This window comes from Paroedura picta, chromosome 1 (genome assembly GCF_049243985.1).
Source record: "Paroedura picta isolate Pp20150507F chromosome 1, Ppicta_v3.0, whole genome shotgun sequence".
NCBI classification, from domain to species: Eukaryota; Metazoa; Chordata; class Lepidosauria; order Squamata; family Gekkonidae; genus Paroedura; species Paroedura picta.
The window spans coordinates 147,121,930-147,143,916 of record NC_135369.1 but is presented as its reverse complement, the minus strand read 5'-3'; the positions used below and the strand labels follow the sequence as shown (position 1 = coordinate 147,143,916).

Genomic DNA, 21,987 nt, shown 5'->3' with positions numbered 1-21,987 from the left:
TGCAGCGTGCATAATTGGTGATTTTAGCATCCGCCATTCCACCCCAAATGCGGACCTTCCACTCCGTGCATAATGGGCCTTCTCCACCCACCACACTTCGAACTATAATACTGGATTAGCTGTTTGCTTCTGTTGAGCAGAAAATCTGCGGAATAGCTGGCTATGAGAGAGTTCTCTTATTTTGCCTACTTCATACTATATGGTAAAAAATAGTCTTATAATTAAATAGGCCTGGTCTGATTTAATTGATAGGGTTCTAATTGGGGTTTTGTGCAAGGTTTTATGCTAGTTAGATTCAACAACCCCATGAGGTATCTTAGGATAGGGACCAGGCATTAGTTGACCAACTCAATGGCCTGAGTCATTAAGCATGTGTAGAAAAATTTGGGGGGGGGCATTTTGGATTTGTGCTGAATCTAAAACATCTTTCCATGGTTCAGATTTGGGTGAATCAGTTTAACCCAATCCAAAGCAATTTGGAACCATTAAAGTCAACGGTGCCATTAAGGTCGAATGGAAATTTCCCCTTTCTGTCAATTCTGTGGTGTATGTGTTGAGGGAGTTTGAGTTAGAGGCACCAAATTGGCTGTGTAGCTGTGGGAGCTTCTCCTTGAAATACCCCCCCCCCTATTTAAGAAAGTATTGAACCAGGGAGTCCAATTCTATGGGTACCCAAAGAGGGTGCCCCCACCCATCCTCTATTGTTTCCAAAGGAGAAAAAAAGATTCACTGTTCTTAAATCGCAATTGGAAATAATGAAGGTTGGCTGGGGGAATCCTCTTCGACTTTAGGATATAAGAGTCACCAACTAGAAACTCTTTGTGAATTGTGATGTGCCAGATTCTTAGAGCAAACAATGATGTTCACATTCAAAGTTATTTCAGAACAGAAAGCATGCTAGTTTGCTGGCTGCCACCCAAAACTTTAAAGATTAATTAATGCATCATGGATAATCTTTCATGGGCAAGAGCTTGAAATGGAATTTGAAGTTTGGTCCATTGCGTGTTACACTTAGTTAGCAGAGATATTTAAATCCTAAAAGCTACTAATAGCAGAAGGAGGGACAGTTACTACAAAGAAAGGCCAGTTTCCTAGGACAAAGTTCTACCATGTTAATATAGTACTGATGCAGACAAGATCAATAGTAAGTGATCAATTTAGAGTAAGGGTGGACCACTCCCAACTGGGGATAAATTAGCAAAGTAAGATGAATCTGGCCAGTGTACATAGATATATGGAGGGATGTTTACTTTTTGTAGTGAGTAAACCATTACTAGCCTTTTATGAAGCAAATATTTGAAACCCTGGAATGAAACAGATTACATTTGAAAATGTGAATTCAAACTATAGCTTTCAAAATTCTTTCTTTTAGAGCAGCTCCAACAAAATGAATTTTGTTTTTCAGTTTGGGAATCAGCCTTGGCTTGGTGTTGACTAATAATGACAGCATGCTTGTTTGTTTTCAGGTAGTCTTGAGGAAAATGAAGCATAATGAATGGCTAGCTATGGTTTGCACTTTGGCCTAAACAGAGCAGTAATGTCTAGCAGTAGGATGAGCTGATGGTTTTAAAGGCAAGCTGCTGACCCCATTCTTTGCCTAAGAAACATGACGTCATTGTCTATCTCTGTACTGATAGTTCTGCTTGCTGAAAGAGCTTCAAGAAAGTAATATTGAGTAACAATGGAATGAAGGCTTTTAACCTCTACTGAAGATTGTGTGGAAGAGACATTCATGGCAGATAATTCTGTGCATTAATTTGCTTCAGCCCATTTAATTCAGATGGGGCATGGGGCACTTGGTTCTACAATTGAGTGGTCAGCCGATCAAGAGATTGGATATGGCTTCCTTAGCAGCTGTAACCTCTCACCTTAGTCATTCTTTGCTGTGGCCGACACACTCACCATCCCTGGGGCATCATTAGATTTGCTGGCTGCTGTTATTGGGCCAAACAGAATTTGGGGGGGGGGGGGAGGTTCCCTGGATTGCCTTGGAGAACAGCCTTTATTTTGGCCTGTTCCGTGCTGCCACGGTGGCAGAAGGTGATTTAAATAAGCCTGGTTGTAATCTGGTTAGGCCAGGTTATGCTTTCTGAAAGGAGGTCCCCAAGGAGGTAAAAACAATACCTTTAGTGATGTTCCAAAAATAACAACATTCTTCAGACAGCTGTAGCTGCTGGCAAGACAGAATGATGAAACTAAAAGCCAGGAATGAACATAATCAGTCTAATTAAGGGCTGAATTCCAATTTGATCACATATTGCAAGCTAAAGAGGCCAATATACAATACTCCTGCCCCCTAGCTGATATAGTCCTTTAGGTATCTTGGACAAGCTTTCTCATGCTACAGGCAACCATGGTTCTGCATTGAAGTTGATGTAAGCTCTGATGTTTCTGTTCATCTTGAAGTTCAGACTTGATATCGACATATCATTGTACAGAGTCATGTACAGAAGTCAACTTGACCATCTCAGCTCCCGGGGCATCACTGGTACCTGCATCACTAACACTTACCAAGAGAACAAATAACTCAAGCAAGTGTCCCTCATTCGGTCAACATGTCATCAGAGAACAAGGCACTCTGGCTTCTCTGTCCATTGAGATAATGGCCCAGTAGCTTGTGTCACAATAGCAGCAATCCACGCTGAACTGGAATTATAATTTCTGATATACACAGGATCATTTGGGACAAATATGCAAGCAGACCTTTGAACTCCACCCCCATCATTTGATCAATTTTCAGTTAGATCGGAGTGCATATGATCTAGAAAAGTCACCAACTTTTATTCCCTATATTGTTGTATTTTGTTGTATTACCATATACAATAAATATTATTACTATGATTTAGTTGTCCATTGCCTGTTCATTAACAGTTCCCCAGGATGCCTGCATGTGGTATTAGTGTGAAATGTTGCATCAAAAGGAAAATTGCCAGGTGATGATCCCAGTCACCCTCAACAGAGGGTGCATCCTTTGTTGTCCTCACCATTCTTTCAGCCTACCCATTTGTTCCTGTATAAAAAGGAGCTGAAGTAATTTGACAGATTGAGCCATTTGCAAAAAATATGCAGAAGTCCTCTGAGGTAAAGTGGGCACCATTATCAGAGACTACAGAATCCAGTAATCCATATACTGCAGTGAGTCAGCAGAATGCTTTGATATCATGGGATGTCATCATTGAATCAGGAATAACTTCCATCCACCATTTGGAATATGAAAAACTCTGGCCCTGAACTAAAGTCAACATGAAACCATAGACTCCTGGGTATGAGGTGGATCTGGCTGAAAATGTCATTTTCAGATAGATACTAACCTTGTCAAAGAAGCAATATTGAAACTGTCCCACATGTTATTTTCTATTGTCCTTACACAAGTGTTTGTAGAAAACTTCTGTGCCCTGTTTTGATAAATAAACAGGAACTTCCTGATCATCTTACGTTTTCCTTCCTTCCGGATAACATTGACACAGAAATAACAGAAACTGTGGTCAAATTTTTGCAAGGTGCCATTAAATTGTGTCAGGACTGTTAAGGAAAATTTGCTATACATTTGTCAATTATTTGTGGGCTTTATGAATTTACTTTGTCTTTTATTTAATTTTTCTCTTATGCCTACTTATTCCACCTTTAACTGTAATACTATTTTTATATACTAATAAAGGATTTGGATTTGGCTGAAAATGCACGAAATTCCTGCTTAGTTTGTGACATTGTGGCATCGTGCATTGCTTTAACCTTAGTTGGAGTAGGATGCATACCATTTACATCAATGAGATAGCCTAAGAATTCAATCTGAGATGCACCAAATACACACTTTTCCTGGTTTACATGGAGAACAGTATTCACAAAAAGATACAACACTTCATGAACCTATGTTGCAAGTTCCTCAATGGATTTTACTTCAATAAGGACATCATCACATTATGGTACCAAACCAGTAATTCCCTTAAGGATGTCTTCCATTAAGTTCTCAAAAATACCGGGAGCCACACAACTCCCAAACTGAAGACATTGTATTTTCAAAACCTCATGATGAGTGATGACAGTTTTGGCATTACCTGTAGCATCATCCACTATCGGCTGCTGATAAACCTGTGCCAAGTCCAATTTTGCAAAAACTCTCCCCCCAATAGGGAAGTCAGGAGATGACTCCCCACTGGAACTGGATAAGAACACTACTGCAAGGCTTTGTTTATGGAGCACTGGTATTCACCGGAAATATAAATATCCCCATTAACCTTCATTGGCATGACAATAGGTGTCTCCCAAGTAGAATATGTCACTGGCTTTAATATGCCTTGCTCCAATCGATGATCAAGTTCAGCATAATTATTTTCTTGCGGTGCAAATGGGACACAGCAAAGTTTCATCCGAGTAGGCATCATAGTGAGATCCAGGACCAATGAAACAAATCCCTTGGCAGATACAGTTTTAAACTCAGTAATAATATTATTAAAAAGTGAGTCATTAACTTGATAGATGTCTGTAATTGTAATCCCCAGAGGCTCAAACTAGTCCATCCCAAGGATGCTGGTATGGTAACCATAAACGACCAAAATCCATAAAGTTCCACTAAATGTATGGCCCTGCACTTCCACTTCATAGATGCCTCATACCTTCACCTTCTTTTCCTGATAATCAGTAAGTTGGATATGGAAATTACCTTCAACCAGAGACCACTTTCATAACACATGAAGGACCCTGGATAGTGACGGTTACTGACAAGATTTTGTACACATGGCTGACTATGATTAACAATATAATTTTCTTAATCATATGGCTTTTGTCCATTCAGTTTAGGGTCCACAATCCTAAAAATATCAAACTGGCCTCAAGCAGAGGCAGGGCTTTTTCAGTTCTGACTCCAGCCTTGTGGAATGCTCTGCCAAATGAGATCAGAGCCCTATGGGACCTATGACAGTTCCCCAGGCTTGCAAGGCAGAACTGTTCCACCAGGCCTACAGTTGAGGTCTAACAAGAACTGACATCTGCATTTGCCAAATGGTACTCCTTAGGGAAATTGAGGCCATGCCCTCTCCAATCCCATTTTGGGATTTTAGGGGCAATATTTGAGACTAATTTATTCTGAAATTTTAATTTAACTTGGGTTTTAGATTGTATTTTAGCATTTTATGTGATTTTATAAGTATGTTGCAATTCTTCCTGAGTTGCCTGAAACAGGGCAGAATAAAAGTCAAACGAATAAAGAAGTAAATACAGAGTATGTTGTAGGATGACCCTGGAGCTTCCTTTCTGCTGTTTGCCTGGAAATGCCTTGTTTTTCTTTTGCCCAGCATGCTTGGTCAAAATGTCTCAAATGATTAAAAAATGATATTGAACATCTTTAAATTTGCAAAACTGTCTTCCGTGACATCCTCCAGAACCTTTGCACCTCTGACTCCCACAACATTCATTCTGATGGGAGGGCTGCTGTATTACCACCTGCGAATCAGAATTTCTGGTCAAAGGTATTTGAGAGCAAGGTGGACTCCTTGCCAGCCACACTTCCCTTGTGCTTACTGCTGCTCCTTCAGAGGCCAATGGGTCCTCTCGTGCATTTTGAAATATAAGCTATTCCTTTGCAAACAATGCCTCTGTGAGGCTTCATCATGCAGACCACAGACCTAATGTTCTAGCAACAATTCCTCTAGATTTGAAAAACTGCAATGCCATGCCAACGGTTGCAATTCAACAGTACAGGTAGAAACACTTTCAGTTAGACTCTGGTTGTGCTTGTTAAAAGCATTGTGTCATGCTATTTTAGAAGGCTGCAGTGAAAAACGTTCTCCCCAAACAGTAAAAACGTCCCTATAAGATGTATCAGCACACTTAGCTGGTGCTAGAAGAGCCTGGGCTAAATCAAAAACATCTGCTGTACAGACCCTAAGTCACACAGCACGTTTCCTTTCTGGTTCTGTGATTCCATTAGCTGCTAAATAAAACTCCAGTCTAGCTACATAATGTCCCCACATGCTAGGACATGCAGGATTAGATTCTTCCGTATGTCCCTGGGTTGACAGGGTTTTGCCAACTCACTTGAAGGTGTTCTGAAAGCAATTTCTGCACAGTCTAGGCAACAGCTTCCGTGCAACTCAGTACTTTCTTTAGTTCACGAGAAAACCAAACTTTCTGAATCCCATCCTCATCGCCAGTGTTAGGTGTTCCAAAAGGAGGCAGCCAAGGAGATAAGTGCAAAGCCTTTATTCACATTGCAGAGGTAACAGCAGCCTTCAACCAGCTGCAGCTGCCAGAAAGACAAAAACAGCCAGGTATGGAATGAAGTCAGCCTGAGATCAGGGCTGAGATCCAACACCCTCAGTATATGGCAAGTCAAACAGGCCAAAACTTAGGATAGGGAGGACTAATTGACAAAAACCCTGAGGCATCTGTCACGATGGGGACTGTCCAGAGCTGGCTATCATATGTCTTGTGGTAGAGTATGCACTGTGAAGGAGTGCCTTTGGTGATGAGCAGCATCTTTTGAACCTGGTAGGAGCCTTGCAGCAAATCAGGGTAGTGGAATGAGGCTTGGCACTTCTCAGCACATACGGTTTGTGCAGCCAATGATAAGAAAGGCCAGCAGAAGTGTCTGCATTGGGAGCCATAGCAGAGCTGCCTGAAAGACAGAGCAGATGCATGCCTAGCTCAGTCTGCCTTCATAACCATCAGCTTATTGGCATAAATAGTGGTGTAGATCAGCCGTTTAATTAAGTTAAGTAATAATTAACTAATAATCTGGTTGCCAGGCTTCATTTCAGGTCTTTAAAAATACAAAACATTGTCCAGTACCTACAATTACTGATCTTAATTTGTACATGTCAAAAATTTTGTTGTTGTTTTCAATCCTTAGACTGTGATTTAGAAAAAAAAATTGAAAAAATATTGCGGGAAGGGGAGTATTATCTCACCTCATCAGTATTCTTTCTTTTGACAGGTGGTTATTTCTGGTTTCCTCTCAGTGATCATGATGAATTGACAGTGTTAAAATATTCAGAGGGTGCCCAAAATGCTTAGAAGGTATCAGCCGTTTACTGTACAGTTATACTACATAAACTAGTCTAGCCAATTAAATTCTGAGTCTTTTTCTCATGACAATGACTATAATGAGAAAAGGAAATTGTACAACATGAATCTTTCTTGTGATGAAGATTACATCAAGGATTTGACAGGGTACAAAATTAAACCTACTCTCATAATCATCCTGATACTGTCATCCACTGTCCTCTTCAAGAGCTGGAAAGGAAGTGACTGCTTGGACATGTCATATCAATCACAAAAAAAAAGGACAGAGAATCCACACTTCAGCTTGGTGAATTGCCATATACAAGGATTGTAGGTGATAAAGGCTGATACTTATGCAAATTAATTCATGGTTAAGAAGGGGGGAATCAAGCTGTTTAATTTAGACAAGCATAAAATAAGAATGGACATAAAGAGCATGGCATGGCTATGCTGACTCATTTGGTAAAAATGGTTCCATTCATGTTTAAATGAACAACTGTGGGTAGATTAGACTTTTTTCTGGCATTATCTTCATGGCTTAAAAAGCAAACATTTTATTGTTTTAATTGGCAATTCTTGTTAATTGGCCTTTTGACTGTGTAGGGCTGATTCTGCACTTAATTTGTTTATTCCGTTGTGGATTCTGCTGAATCCAGATGGATTTGAACTCGGCCTCCCCCACTGAAACAGAAAAGTGTTCTGCACATGCTTAGGGAAGTTCAGAAGGGGAGGGGGAGCCAAGCGCAGCAGGAGCCTCTTTCTTTTCTGGAAGCGGGGGCAGCAGAGGAGAGAGAAAAAAAAACATGAGGCAAATCTCTACGCACAAAAGTTAGGGCTTCTCTACCATGGAGCTTCGGCAAGAAATGCAAAGCAGCTGGAGATCCACATGGTTTCTCATGCTTTCTCACTCTGATTTGAAAACATTGAGGGTTATTTCCACTCCTAAATATTGCAGGATAAAGGTAGGGTCACTCCGGATCAATCATGCTTGTTGCAGAGGGAAAATTTAAATCGGACGAAATCAAAATGGAACTCGCATTCAGTGGAGATGGCAGGGACTGAATCGACCTGGGATTGGAATAAAAGCTCCATGCAGACTCCACCCGGGCGATATTACAACTCATCACCAGTATCACTTCACTTATCAAGGCAAAAATTTGTATCATTCACTGTTTCTATGGTAGGTGAGCTACGCTGTGAAAGGAAAATGGGAAAATATGAAGCTATGTTGCACCCAGGCAGACCCTTGTTCTGGCTACTACAGAACATTCTAAATTTCCAGCACTGCAAGCTTGGCTCTTTACTACTGAGCATATGTGTGAGGACAGACTGGTATTTGTTTCCCACACAAACACAGCATGGGTTAGGAAAGGTGGCAACACCCTGCCATATATCGTCAAACCATCCCTGGCTGGATTTGCAATAACATCAGGATTGCCTGGCCTCTTCGTACATGAGTGCTATTGGGGCCAGTTGGTCAGAGTTGCTTCCATCTTTTCTATAGCCCCGGCTCTGACTCATCAAAATGCTTGGCTAATTATAAATGGGGATGGTTTTTTGGGTGAGCAGCCCCATTGCAAGTCCCGAATACCATCCTCAAGGACTCTGCTATTACACTTTGGGTCAGGCATTTCCTAAGAGAAGTTAGACTGGCCTGAACCTCTCTCATCTCTCAGCTATCGTGGGAGATGGGACCAGTTACGGCTTGCTTTCCTTTCATCTCTGTCACACTATGTATCTGTATTGCTACTCTAGCTTGCTGTAGCTTTAGAATGTCTTTTAATACAGTGGTCCACAACCTTTTTTCCAAGGGGTGGGGGGGAAGGCGACCCGGGGCCCTGCGCATGTGCAGCAGCACCTGCACAAATGCCGGGGAGTGCAAACGCCCATGCGTGACAGGCCTGCATATGCGCGCATGCGTGAAACCACCATGCATGTGCGTTTGCAATCCCACCGGGCGGAAATGTCCATGCGTGGCAGGTACACGCATGCGCGTTTGCGCCACCACCATGCCGATGGCTGCGTTTCCCTCTCCCCCCCCCCGCAGAAAGAAGCTTGCCGGGCTGCAAGCTAATCGGCCACTTCGGTGGACAATTTGCTTGTGGCCTGGCAAGCTTCTCGCTGTGGAGGGGAGCGGGGAGAGGGAGCCGTGGCCCGGTGCTGAGGCCTTTGCGGCCTGGCACTGGGCCACAACCCAGTGATTGGGGACCACTGTTTTAATACACCTTTTACAACCTTTTGGCTTTGTTGTGTATTATTGGCTCTCTTTGTACGGTGGGACCCAGGGAGGGGCAGCCTGAGATCGGCTCTCCCCACAGGAGGGGAGAGAGGGAGACTCCCAAATCTCCCTTAGAATATGAACACATGAACCTGACTTATACATATTTCATTAAGGTCATTACAGTGTACTTTGACTGATGGAGGCTCTCCAGGATCACAGGCAGAGAGGTCTACCATATCGCTGTGCAATTTGGTTCAACTGAGCCAAAAATAAGCCAAATCAATGCTGATTCAGGGTGTGTGTGTTTGTGTGTCTTCTTTGGCTTTTCATAAGCTGAACTGCTATTATCCCATTTAAATCATGAGCCGAATTGCTAAACCCCTAAATCAATTCATGTTTCCTGAATTGATTCAGCTTCACCATAACCCGTGAAGCCGTTAAAATCACTGGAAAATGTAGCCTAAACCTATTCAATGGTATGGTGGGGGAGAAGTTTGAGGTAAAGGCACCAAATTTTCAGGATAGCTGCTGGAGCCTTTCCTCAAAAGAACCTCCATGTTTCAAGAAGATTGAAGCAGGGGGTCCAATTTTATGGTCACCCAATGGAGGCACCTCCATTATTTACAATGTAGAAAAAAGAGCAAGGCAATAGAAACCCAGCAGGATATCCCAGAGAATCCCTGCAGTGAAAGTGCAGGGGAGCATTTTTGCAAGGTCAGCCCAGAACCAAGATCTGAGCCCAGCAGAACTAGTGCCATTGTGGCAGTGCCAACCCAACAGGACAACGTTCACATCAGAGAATCTCCAGAGTAGACACTGAAAGGGAGGGAGCATGTCTCCAGGGACAGTAGAACCCCTGCAATCAATGTAATAGTGCCTAGCAGCAAAAGCCAGTGTCCCATTGTGGCAAAAGCCAGCTCAACAGGGCTGCAGCATAATCCTGGGAAGCAGGACTAGTGCAATACTGCCCAGGATTGTGATGCTGTGCCGCAGCCCAGTTAAGCTGGCTTTTGCCAGAAGCTAATTGACATAATAAGTGCTGAACTAGAATTTTGAATCATTTTGAAGCTTCGTGAACTTTTGCTATATGCATTTGAATGAGAGGGAGTAGATACACCACTGCAAACCAAAGTGCAGTAGCACTTGCTTCCTCTGTTAACTCCAAGGGTGCTTCAGAATTCTTTTGTTTATAGAAATCACTGGATTGTAATATTTAATGTGTTCCAAATCCAGCATTGTTGGGAATGCAATCATGATTCCATTGTTTATGTGGCTCTCTGCGTTTTGAAATTATTTATTTATTCAATTATTTTATAACCCACTTTTCTCCCCAGTTGGGACCCAAGAGAGCTTTCTCAGGAGTGTCAAATGGATGGCCTGGGGCCAGGACACACCCGCCCAGGGCTTTTATATGGCCTGCAAGCAAGTGGTGCAAAGAAGGGAAGGCAGGAGGCTGCTTGGGGGGAGGGATGGGTCAGCAGGTACACACAGTGAAGTATGTGTGGTTGTCACTGTCAAGAAATAGAAAGGAAATTCCTGGGGTCAGGGCTATGAGGTTGAGGTTAAATAGTGTGGGGGAATGACAGAGGAATCATGGAGGGTTTTTTTTTTTTTGCTTCCCACCTCCTCTGGCCACATATCAGAGAGAATTGGTGAAACCAGTACTTGTAAAGGTGGAGCCAAGCAATTGGCACTGTCACCACTGCACCAGATGGTGACTGTGAAAAATGTGGGTGAGAGTAGGTGTACAGAGAAGTGATTTACCAATTAAGGAACAGGACTGGCAGGGAAGAGATGGAGATGAAGACCAGCATATGGACCAGTACATTGATTCGGAGGCAACTGAGCTGTCTTTTGTGTACCAATATAAGGGGAAAGATGTCCTGATCTCAGAAGTGAATGGAGAAGTTAAAGGGAAAAGAGCTGCCTATGAACAGGGACAGAGTGAATGTCAGGATCATATGTTCTCAGCCCATAAAGGGAAAGGGGTCATGGGAGGACAAAAAACACTCCTTGCAGGTTTTCGAAACAGCCTCTCCATTAGACCTTCCCCTCAGCTCTGCCACTTCTGTGAGAAATGCAAGAGGGATGAGAACTGGTGGGGGATTTGATAGATTCCCCCCCCCTTGGGGAGCCAGATTTAGAACCCCCTTCCTGTCTTCTGGGCAGGTTGATCAGCCACATGAGGTTGTTGTTGGTGATGGTGAAGATGGAGAAGCGGAGGGGGGAAGAATGCCAGATTCAGCCCTCATAAAAATTGCATTCAACACCTGACATCACTTGCCTCTCCTCCATTTTATCCTTGACAGAGTATGATTGGCCCAAGGTCACCCAGCACACTTCCATTGCAGAGCGGGGATTCAAACCAAGTTTTTCCAGATCCTAGTCCGACTACTACAGAATGCTGTGGAATGTGGCGGTATGTATTGTCTTTTTTTAAGCTCCCCCTTAATTCAGCTCCCCCCTGTCTGTTTTCAACATAAACAACAATCACAAGCAAGCACTGCATTAATTTCATTTTCAAAATGTCAATTATAGAAATATATTTGCAATAGGTAAGATCATTGCCCTGACGTGGATAGTCCAGGCCAGGGGTAGTCAAACTGCGGCCCTCCAGATGTCCATGGACTACAATTCCCAGGAGCCCCTGCCAGCAAATGGAATTGTAGTCCATGGACATCTGGAGGGCCACAGTTTGACTACCCCTGGTCCAGGCTATCTGATCTCATCAGATGTCAGAAACTAAGCACGGTTGGCTCTGATTAGTAGTTGTAGGGGAGATCACCACAGAATACCACAGGGGCAGGGAAAGACAAGCCACCTTTGCCTCCAAAACCCGACAGGGTCACCAAAAGCTGGCTGCAACCTGGGCGGGGGCGGAGAGACAATTGAGACAACCACAAGGAAATAAGAATATGTCAAACATTGAGCTGACCTTTCCCAATATGGGGTAACTGAAATAATAGTGGCATGTTGCTGAATTTGAAAGTGGTTTATGATACGTTTACATTTAATGTTGTGCTGGATGCCAGTTATCTCTGGGATTAACCATCCAGCCTTGAACAGGAAGAGAATATGTCTTTGGTGTATCTATCCTTAAAATCTTTGTGTATTTCAGCCATGCACCAAGGTCACAATGCCCATCATTTTTTTCTATCTCCATGTCATAAATCACCCTGCAATTTCAAATGCACTGATCCAGCCCTCTTAGATACAAAATGTGACAATCTGAATAAAAATAAATTATTTCTTAGGGGATAGATGTAAAATATATGGACATGTTGTCAAGAAAAAAAGTAATTCATCCATGTGGTTTTACAGTGATAAGGACATGTACATTTTTATGATGAGACATCTTGAGATTCTTTAGTTCTTTACATCAGTACAAATAACTGAGAAAGGGAGGGGTGCAAGGGCAAAACTTGGCAAAATATCATGTTGGTATAGAATTAAATTATGGATTGTACTACATAGGATACATAAGACAAAGAAGAAGACGAAGACAAGAAGAAGAGGTTCTTATATGCCGCTTTTCTCTACCAGCAGAAGTCTCACAGCAGTTTACAATTGTCCTCCCTTTTCTCTCCCCACAACAGACACCCTGTGGGGTGGGTGAGGCTGAGAGAGCCCTGATATCACTGCTCAGTCAGAACAGTTTTATCACTGCTGTGGTGAGCCCAAGGTCACCCAGTTGGCTGCATGTGGGGGAGGAGCTGGGAATAAAACCCAGCTCGCCAGATTAGAAGTCTGCACGCCTAACCACTACACCAAGACATTATGAAAGAAAGTCATGCTAGATGAGGTATATGAACTATGTCAGTATGTTGTCCACTTAGGTGTGTAGAATAAGGCTTGGACATGAAATTATTCAGCTATTATTATCATTCAAGGACAATAATTAATGGATAATTAAATAAAGTGCATATTGATGCAATTCATTTTGAGTGTACAGCTATTTCAAAATTATAATTTAAAATCAAGTGTAGTCATGAGAAAGGTAAAATATTTGGCACCATACCCTGAAACTCCAAACAAAATCCATGTGATAAAATAGGGTTTATTAATCTCAGTCTCAACTATGCAAATAATTAAACTCATTCCCTTCCCCATTGGGCAGGTTTCCTAAGAAGCTGCCCCATTGGGTTTGCTAGTGAACTGTCTCCAAGTTCATCTTGCTTTTCCTTGCATGCATTAACCCCCCCCCCGCCAATTATACAGTACAAGATTCAGCACCTAGCTCACACAAATCCTGACAACCCCAGTCAAGATATCACTAACCATTCCAGATCAGGCCAGATTATATAACTGAACCCCACAACAATAAGTTCTGGCTAGTCAGAAACCAATATTTTTTTTCTTTCCAGACCCTTTCTTGTCACAATAAAGGAAGGGTAGAAAGCTCTGCTGCAAAAAGCAAAAAAAACAGCAATAGGATAAATGAGGAAGAGATGTCTGTTGATAGTCCTGTTTGCTGCACTGCACAAAGTAGCTCCTCCTTTTCCCCCACCCTCAATCTAGTGCACTCTTCCTCAGTGCTTGCACTCGGAAGCTCACGCCTTGAATAAATCTTTGCTGGTATTAAAGGTGCCACTGAACACTGATTTTGTTGTGCTAATCCAGACCAACACGGTTACCCACTTGAATCTACCTCAAAGAGCTTTTGTGGGGTCAAAACTGAAGTAAATAAATAAAAATAAATAATTCTCCACGTGAAACAAGTCTCCACATGAACAGTGGTTGCCCACCCCCCAAATTCATATACTGTTGTCCAATGGTCAGAAAGATCAGTGCCTGTTAGGGTGGGGTGTATTCATGTGACTTCAATACTGTATGATTATGAAAACTTCCATTTGGGGGAAAAGATAATATATGAGGTGATTCTTTGATGAAACAGGGACCAAGAAACCAAATGTACAGATTGATGGTCGGTAACTACAGATAATCAAAGCTGAAGTCCTCCTTTTGACAACAAATCAGAGAGCACCTTCTCTTCAAGATACACATTTCCAATGATGCATGGTCCATCTTTCTAGAAAACCTCTTCCAATATAGGCACTAAAACAAAGATACAGTTTTAAAAACAAAAAGAAGAAGCTCAGTAAATAATTGCTCCCTCCCTTTGTTTCAGTTTGGCCAGCTGTTTGCATGCACACAACACAAGGGATACGTGCAAGCTGAGCTTTTAAGTTCTCACAAAAGAGATATTTTCAAAAGCAAATGGGAGTAGAATACATCATAGAAAATTGTATCTTTGATGGCTTTGCCATTTCCTTAGTTGACTTTTCCTCAAGAGTTCCACTCATCACATTTATAAATGGTACAATGACCTGTAAAGTAAATGTTACAGTTCATATTTTTTATCATCTAATCTTTTAGGTCCTGCTATATGGAAAGGGGAAAAGGGCTAAAGAAAAACGACAAAGATGAATAGAACTTACTTGAAGCCCAACATTTCAAAGTAGATAAAAATATTTCCCTGCATTCATCCCATGGAAAAACTATACAAAATATGGCAAAAGATGGTGTGATAAAAGGTAGTCCCTGGTCTCAAGTTGGACACATTGTAGGAACTTTTGCTGATGATTTAGTTTTAACATTGGAAGTCCCCTTTAAAGGAATAGAGATATTAATAACAAAGTCAAAATAGCTTGGTTCAATAGTGGGTTTTGAAATAAGAAAGAAAAAACAAAGGTGTTAACTAAAGCTATCAACACACAAAACCAAATAAAACCGATGGGGGGGGGGAACTGGTTTTAGAATTTGAAAGAAGGTGAAAGGTGACAAATAAGAATTGTATGTAATTTCAAAATAATTATGAAAAACATTGAATGCAGTTTTAAAAAGATTTGTTATGATGGGATAAACTCAGATTGTCTTTACTGGGGAGAATTACAGTGATAAAAACGAATGTATTGCCCAGAATGCTATTTCCTTTCTAGATAATTCTAGTAGTGATTTCAGATGTACCATTTAAACAATGGCAAAAAGACTTATAAAATTTATTTTGCAAAGGAAAAAGCCTTGTATATTAAATATAAGATAGTGCAAGATGCTAAAGATAGAGGACACGGGTTTACTAGATTTGAATATATACTTTCTGGCATGTTGTTTTCTATGGATAAAAGAATGGAAAATATAAGAAAAATATAAGAAAATATACGGCTTAACACTATATTTGAAGTGAAATTTTGTAAAAAAAATGAACATTTTATAGGAAAAATGTATACAATTTTGCTGAAATGATATAGAAGATAACAAGTAAAGGGCTTTATGATAAAATGGAATAAATGTTTTGGTTATAACATACTAATGGAAAAACATAAAAATGTGGTTGAAGGGATTAAATTTATACTAATCAAAGAACATATCTATAAAATTTTGTATAGGTGGTATATAACACCAGATAAATGGAATAAAAATGATTAAAAAAAACATATCAAACACATGTTGAAAGTGTGAACAAGCATCAGGAACATTTTACCATGTAGAGCAGGGAGATTTTTGGATATAAATGCATACTTGCATACAAAAGATTTTAAAGATTAATCTGCTATAGAGAACGGAAGGATTTTTCCGAAGATTTTGAAAATAGCCATGGGACTTTGTTTCTTTATATGATGATGGCTGCGAGATTCTACAAACTACAAAACTAGCTACAGGAGACTGATGGTTGAACTGATGGTTGAAGATGTTAGAATTAACTGAAATGGCTAGGGACCATAAGACCCTTATACACGGGCCTGCCTGCTTTACCCTGCTGCAGGCTATCAGAGGCCATGACAAGGGCCAGGGCTGGGAGGGGGCCTGGAAGGTGCTGGTGTCATGCATATGTGGGGATTAGACCTGCTGTCATGCAGGTGCAGGCCCACCTTTCCCGGCCTGTGAATAATCGGTCATAGACTTCTATCTCTTATTGACAGGATGCCTTGCAATTAAAGAAAGTATATGTAGTAACTTATCAATGTTACAAAATAAGCTTGGCATAAATTGATCAATTTAATATGTAGCATATAATTTATAAGCTGGTTGGCTGGAGACTTAAAAACTTATTGTGATGAAGTTAATAGGTCTGTTCTTTGCTATCATTTTTCTTTGTTCTTTTTTTATTTGCATTTTTCTACCTCTTTAAATCTGTATAGAACATCTAATAAAAATTCTTTTCTAAAAAAAAAAAAAAAGGATGAAGAAGCTTTCCTGAAAGGGCTATCAGAGTATTTGAGAACCTCATGATCCATACAAAACTGAATGCTTTTCTTTTCTAACAAATTTAAATTTAACAAATAATTATTATGATTTATAATTGCTGCAATAATTAGACTAATACTGAAAGTCAATGCTCCAGGTGTATTTATAGCTATTAACAGCTTCTTCATCATGTAGCAGGAAATTTTTATTAACCTTAAATATCTTTCACACTTTAATGTGAAATTCATGCTAAATGCATCATAAGATCAAGGTGACTTTTACAAGCCTTTCTCCAAGTCATGCATTAATAGACACACGGACATCGATGCCTTGAGTGATAGACCAGAAGCTAATCTTGTATTCCGTTTGCACAGGCAGTTTCTCAATAGGTCTGACATTGATCATCTGTCCATTTGATTTGTTAACCTTATAAAAGTGATTTTATACAAAATGACTGAAGGCTCGCAGTGCCATTACATTATACTTTACTGTTTGGGGGGCTATAAGTAGATTTTTTGTTTGTTTTCTTTTTGTTTTGTTTTGCTGTCTGAATGTCTAGGACTGACAAATCCACAGAGAGAGACTGCTGCTGTTGTTTGGGTTGTGTATTCTCTGAAGGAAAATTCAAATTAGCTCCTAGTATTCCATGCCTAGAAGCAACTCATCTGAATGGCAAAAGCAACCTGGATCACAAGCAATAAATCTGTGCAAGGCAGCCACACTTATATATCATTGCAGAAATGAAATCATCATGTCTGTGCCTCTCTCACAATGAGTGTATGATGGCATATATATACCATATAATAAATCTTTTCCTCCTGAGAAGGGCTATGTGGAACGACAGGGTTTCCAGAATCCACAAATCAACCCATAGTTATGTGGTGGTAAAAAAAAGGAGGTTCGTATGAGTTTCTGTGGCAAATCCTATTCAGCCTTGTTGTCACAGATTATGAAAGTATTCTTTATGTCACTTTTTAATGCTGTGAAAACTGTATGCAGTAGAACTATGAGACCGTTTTTCTGCAGAGAAAACCTTCAGACTTGTAGCTCTCAAAGCAGTCAGTCATAAACTGTCAGTCAGGCAGGGAAACCATACCAGGTGCTTGACAATGTTCCCCACAATTCCAGGCAGGAAACAAAAATGAAAGCTTTATTGAATCTGTGGTGAACTGCCATATAGGCTACAAGCTGTGCTGAACTGTTCCAGAGACCATGTCCACTTTGCTTCCTGTAAAATACCCTGCATCGCAGATAGATGTCCTGTAATGTGCTGCATCAAGGGGTTGGAGGAAGCCCAGACCTTCCATTTTACTTTCAGAAAGTGGCATAACTGCCTTTATGAGTCTCAGCTGTGCCCTAAAGTGGTACAAGCAGGGAAGACTCATCAGCATATAACTACTGGTGGTTGCGCTTATACATGCAACAGAGTTCAGTTTGAGCCCTAAGCTGTGTCCATGTAACAGTAACATGTGGGATTCAGATATAAAAGTTCTGTGCTTTGTTTTAAAACAGTAAAAGCATATTTAGTGAACATAATTTTCAATCACTCGGTGTGGGGAGGAAACCACAAAGCTTAGACTACGCCTACCAATTAACCAGGGGGTGAACTCACACAGCATTTCTGCACATGGTTAAAACTAGTGTTATGCCAGCTGAGTGGCGTAACACTACATATAACTGTGCCTCCCAGCCCCTCCTCACCTTTCCTGCTGTCTTGCTTTTCTCTGCTACCATTTCATGCTTCTCCCCTCCACAAGTGCTGCTGGAAATGGCGGAAGAGAGCAACGCAATTTATACGCAACTCTCTTCCGCCTGCCAATAAAGCCAGGCAGCCAATCCCCTTTCTACATGCTTTGAAGGGCCCCCACGATGCTCACTAATTTTAAAAAATTCAGTAGTTCTCCACTGAAACGCCTATACATCTAATCATAGATGCATCTATGATTAGATGCATCTATGATAATGCGTCATTATTGCCACTGCTAATGGAATCACAATGCTTCCTTCTTTTAAAAATAAATCTCGTTCCTGATGTAGGGGTTGCGGAGTGGTGGCAGCAGTGGCCAGAGTGGCAGCAGCATGGTGCTAGCCTTCTCCGCACTGACTCAGAGCTTACTGAGGCGGTGTGGAGGCCAGCATCACAGGAGCGACGGCAGCTGGAGTGGCGGCGGTGGTGGTGGCAGCATGGCGCTGGCCTTCCCGGTGCCAGCTTGGTGAGTTCAGATAGTCAGGTGGATAGGGAATTGGTTAGAGAACCGCACTCAAAGAGTTGTTGTCAATGGTGTTCCATCAGACTGGAGAGAGGTGAGTAGCGGGGTACCTCAGGGCTCGGTGCTCGGCCCGGTACTTTTTAACATATTTATTAATGATCTAGATGAGGGGGTGGAGGGACTATTCATCAAGTTTGCAGATGACACCAAATTGGGAGGACTGTCAAATACTCCAGAAGATAGAGACAGAGTTCAACGAGATCTGAACACAATGGAAAAATGGGCAAATGAGAACAAGATGCAGTTTAATAAAGATAAGTGTAAAGTTCTGCATCTGGGTTAGAAAAATGAAAAGCATGCCTACTGGATGGGGGATACGCTTCTAGGTAACACTGTGTGTGAACGAGACCTTGGGGTACTTGTGGATTGTAAACTAAACATGAGCAGGCAGTGTGATGCAGCGGTAAAAAAGGCAAATGCCATTTTGGGCTGTATCAACAGGGGCATCACATCAAAATCACAAGATGTCATAGTCCCATTGTATACGGCACTGGTCAGACCACACCTGGAGTACTGTGTGCATTTCTGGAGGCCTCACTTCAAGAAGGATGTAGATAAAATTGAAAGGGTACAGAGGAGAGCGACGAAGATGATCTGAGGCCAAGGGACCAAGCCCTATGAAGATAGGTTGAGGGACTTGGGAATGTTCAGCCTGGAGAGAAGGAGGCTGAGAGGGGACATGATAGCCCTCTTTAAGTATTTGAAAGGTTGTCACTTGGAGGAGGGCAGGATGCTGTTTCTGTTGGCTGCAGAGGAAAGGACGCGCAGTAATGGGTTTAAACTTCAAGTACAACGATATAGGCTAGATATCAGGGAAAAATTTTTTACAGTCAGAGTAGTTCAGCAGTGGAATAGGCTGCCTAAGGAGGTGGTGAACTCCCCCTCACTGGCAGTCTTCAAGCAAAGGTTGGATACACACTTTTCTTGGATGCTTTAGGATGCTTAGGGCTGATCCTGCATTGAGCAGGGAGTTGGACTAGATGTATGGCCCCTTCCAACTCTATGATTCTATGATTCCAAGGTGGCATGGAGGAGGCCAGCACCATGCCACCACCGCAACCCCCAGGGGAAAGGCCAAACAACCCCTCAAAGGGTCGTAACTCCCGGGTTGAGAACCACTGTTTTAAATAGTGTCACCACAGATAACATTATATGGTTTCCTTTAAAATAAGTCAGATCTATGGCAGCCACTATGTAATTCTATGATGTTTTCTCACAGAAGCTGACAACAAATGATTGCTCTTAAAAATCCCCACTGCAATGGTTATGATAATCCACACTGATTACTTTAAAATGGGGTTTTAACCTATAATTAAATGGACATACTGACTGCATCGGGATTCTTGAGAACTTCATACTAATTAACAATAGCAACAAACAAATCACTCAAAAATATAATTAGGAATTATGAGTAATTACTGCCTGCAGTGTTTAAAGTTAATTGAACGGAGGAAAGATATACAGTGCATATAATTTCTGCCAAAAAATGACTATGTACAACTGCATTCTCTAATGGTGTCTCCTTGAGGGAATGTAGTCCATTTTAAGAATATTACATCACATACTTTAGTTATATTTCCAGTCACCATGTTCATCAAAAATATAATATTTTCAGATTAAAATAAAAATAATGAATACTTGAAAATGATACCTTTTTTATAAACGCGGAAGCACTATAAATAAAAATAATGATCAGCATCATTATCAGATGTAGACATTCCCTTTGTTTCTTTCCCCTTTTAAAAGTGAGAGAAAATATTGCTGGAGCCATGGGATACACATAGATGTACACAACCACGTGGATCAAGGGCTGCTGTGACATGATTGTGTTTCAGTTCCTTGTCCCACATAGCTTTTTTGTCCACAGAGGTTCTGTGGACTTAAATGGACTCCGGGGAATGGTAGAGGACAGGAAGGCCTGGAGGATCATTGTCCATGGGGTCGCGATGGGTCGGACACGACTTCGCACATAACAACAACAGGTTCTATAATTTCAGGAATAATCTTTTGGGGGGATCAAAAAAGATCTCTATGGGGTTGGAACGTGGGGAATGTGTGCAAGTGGATCCAAGCACAAATTCATAACACTTCTCCTCCTTATGGTCCTACATTATTCTTACAATCTCAGCAGTTGTGAAAGAAAAAAGCATATATTTTATTTCTGAGATTGCATAAGTAGATCACAAACAGCCCCCCATGGAAATGCAATTCCTAGGAACTTGTAGCCAGATAATCTCCTTCAATTTTGACTATTGCCAAGTATAAAGCTAGATTCATACCTTGACATAAAGATGGAAAGTGCATCCATTCATATTTATAGAAACAATTTCAGTATTCATAAAAAACAACAATTAAGTTTTTTTCTGTTTGAAGAATTAGAAAGGTTTAAATTGTATATCTGGCTAATATTTACAATGTTTGTTCAAAGACCATTTTCCATCCTGAACGTACAAGATGAACTCAAATAATTTCTGTATACAGTGAAAAAAAAGATCCATCATTTCAGTTCATATTTAGAATAAGGCAGTTGCTATTTCATTGCTGCTTTTATATATACAACTAGAGCAGATTATTTTTCCCGTGAATTTTAACATTTTAAACACATTTGCAAAGAATATCTTTAGATATTAGTTGTCACAGGCTGGGTATACTGGCAACAGAATGTGAAAAACTTCAGTGATATTTTTAGAATAAAAAACCTTAAAAAACTATTTAGAGAAATGTAATGTTGCTTTGAACAGCCAACATTCTATCACCTGTTACTCTTTTTTTCCAATAAATAAACACTAGAACAGGTGCAGGTTAGCATAAGGCCTTGAGTTTATCCACCTAATCTAGGGATGAGTACGACAGGCCACCATCTGGTACAAATATATACCATAAGTACAATACAGTCATATAATGCAACCACTTTGAAGCTGAATTTCAACTTACCATATTATAGTTTAGGAAGAGAATGTTGTCCTGTGTTTTCAGGCATCATGAGGAATTAACTGTTTTCATTCTGAATTTCTGATGTGAACTCTGGTGAAGGGAGAGTGCCTCGGTCACTAAGGAAACCTGATGCTGAGGGCTCGGTGACAATATCACATGGCAGCGTACTGACTGAGGAGGCTGCCAGTTTATGAGTCAGAACAGAGAGCTTGCTGGGAAAGAAGCAAGGCAGTGCTTTACAATGGCTATACCAAGCCCTTCTTTTGTACATGTAGTATAAGGCTCTTCCATATTTCCCACTGACACAAGGTTCATATTGCAAGCGGAATTAGTATATATTTAGATGAGCATATCCTAGACTGCGGAATCTAATCTCTC

At 41.0% G+C, this 21,987-nt stretch overlaps 1 protein-coding gene across 1 annotated transcript in view; it reads right to left on the bottom strand.

Moving 5' to 3' along the window:
* Positions 1-21,745, bottom strand: part of LOC143825613 (protein eyes shut homolog) — a 392,680-nt gene extending 370,935 nt beyond the window's left edge. Inside the window, exon 1 of the mRNA XM_077313795.1 lies at positions 21,610-21,745. The gene's annotated coding sequence lies outside the window, so the exon portion shown is untranslated. The remainder of the gene's footprint in view (positions 1-21,609) is intronic.
* Between the last annotated feature and the right edge of the window lie 242 nt (positions 21,746-21,987).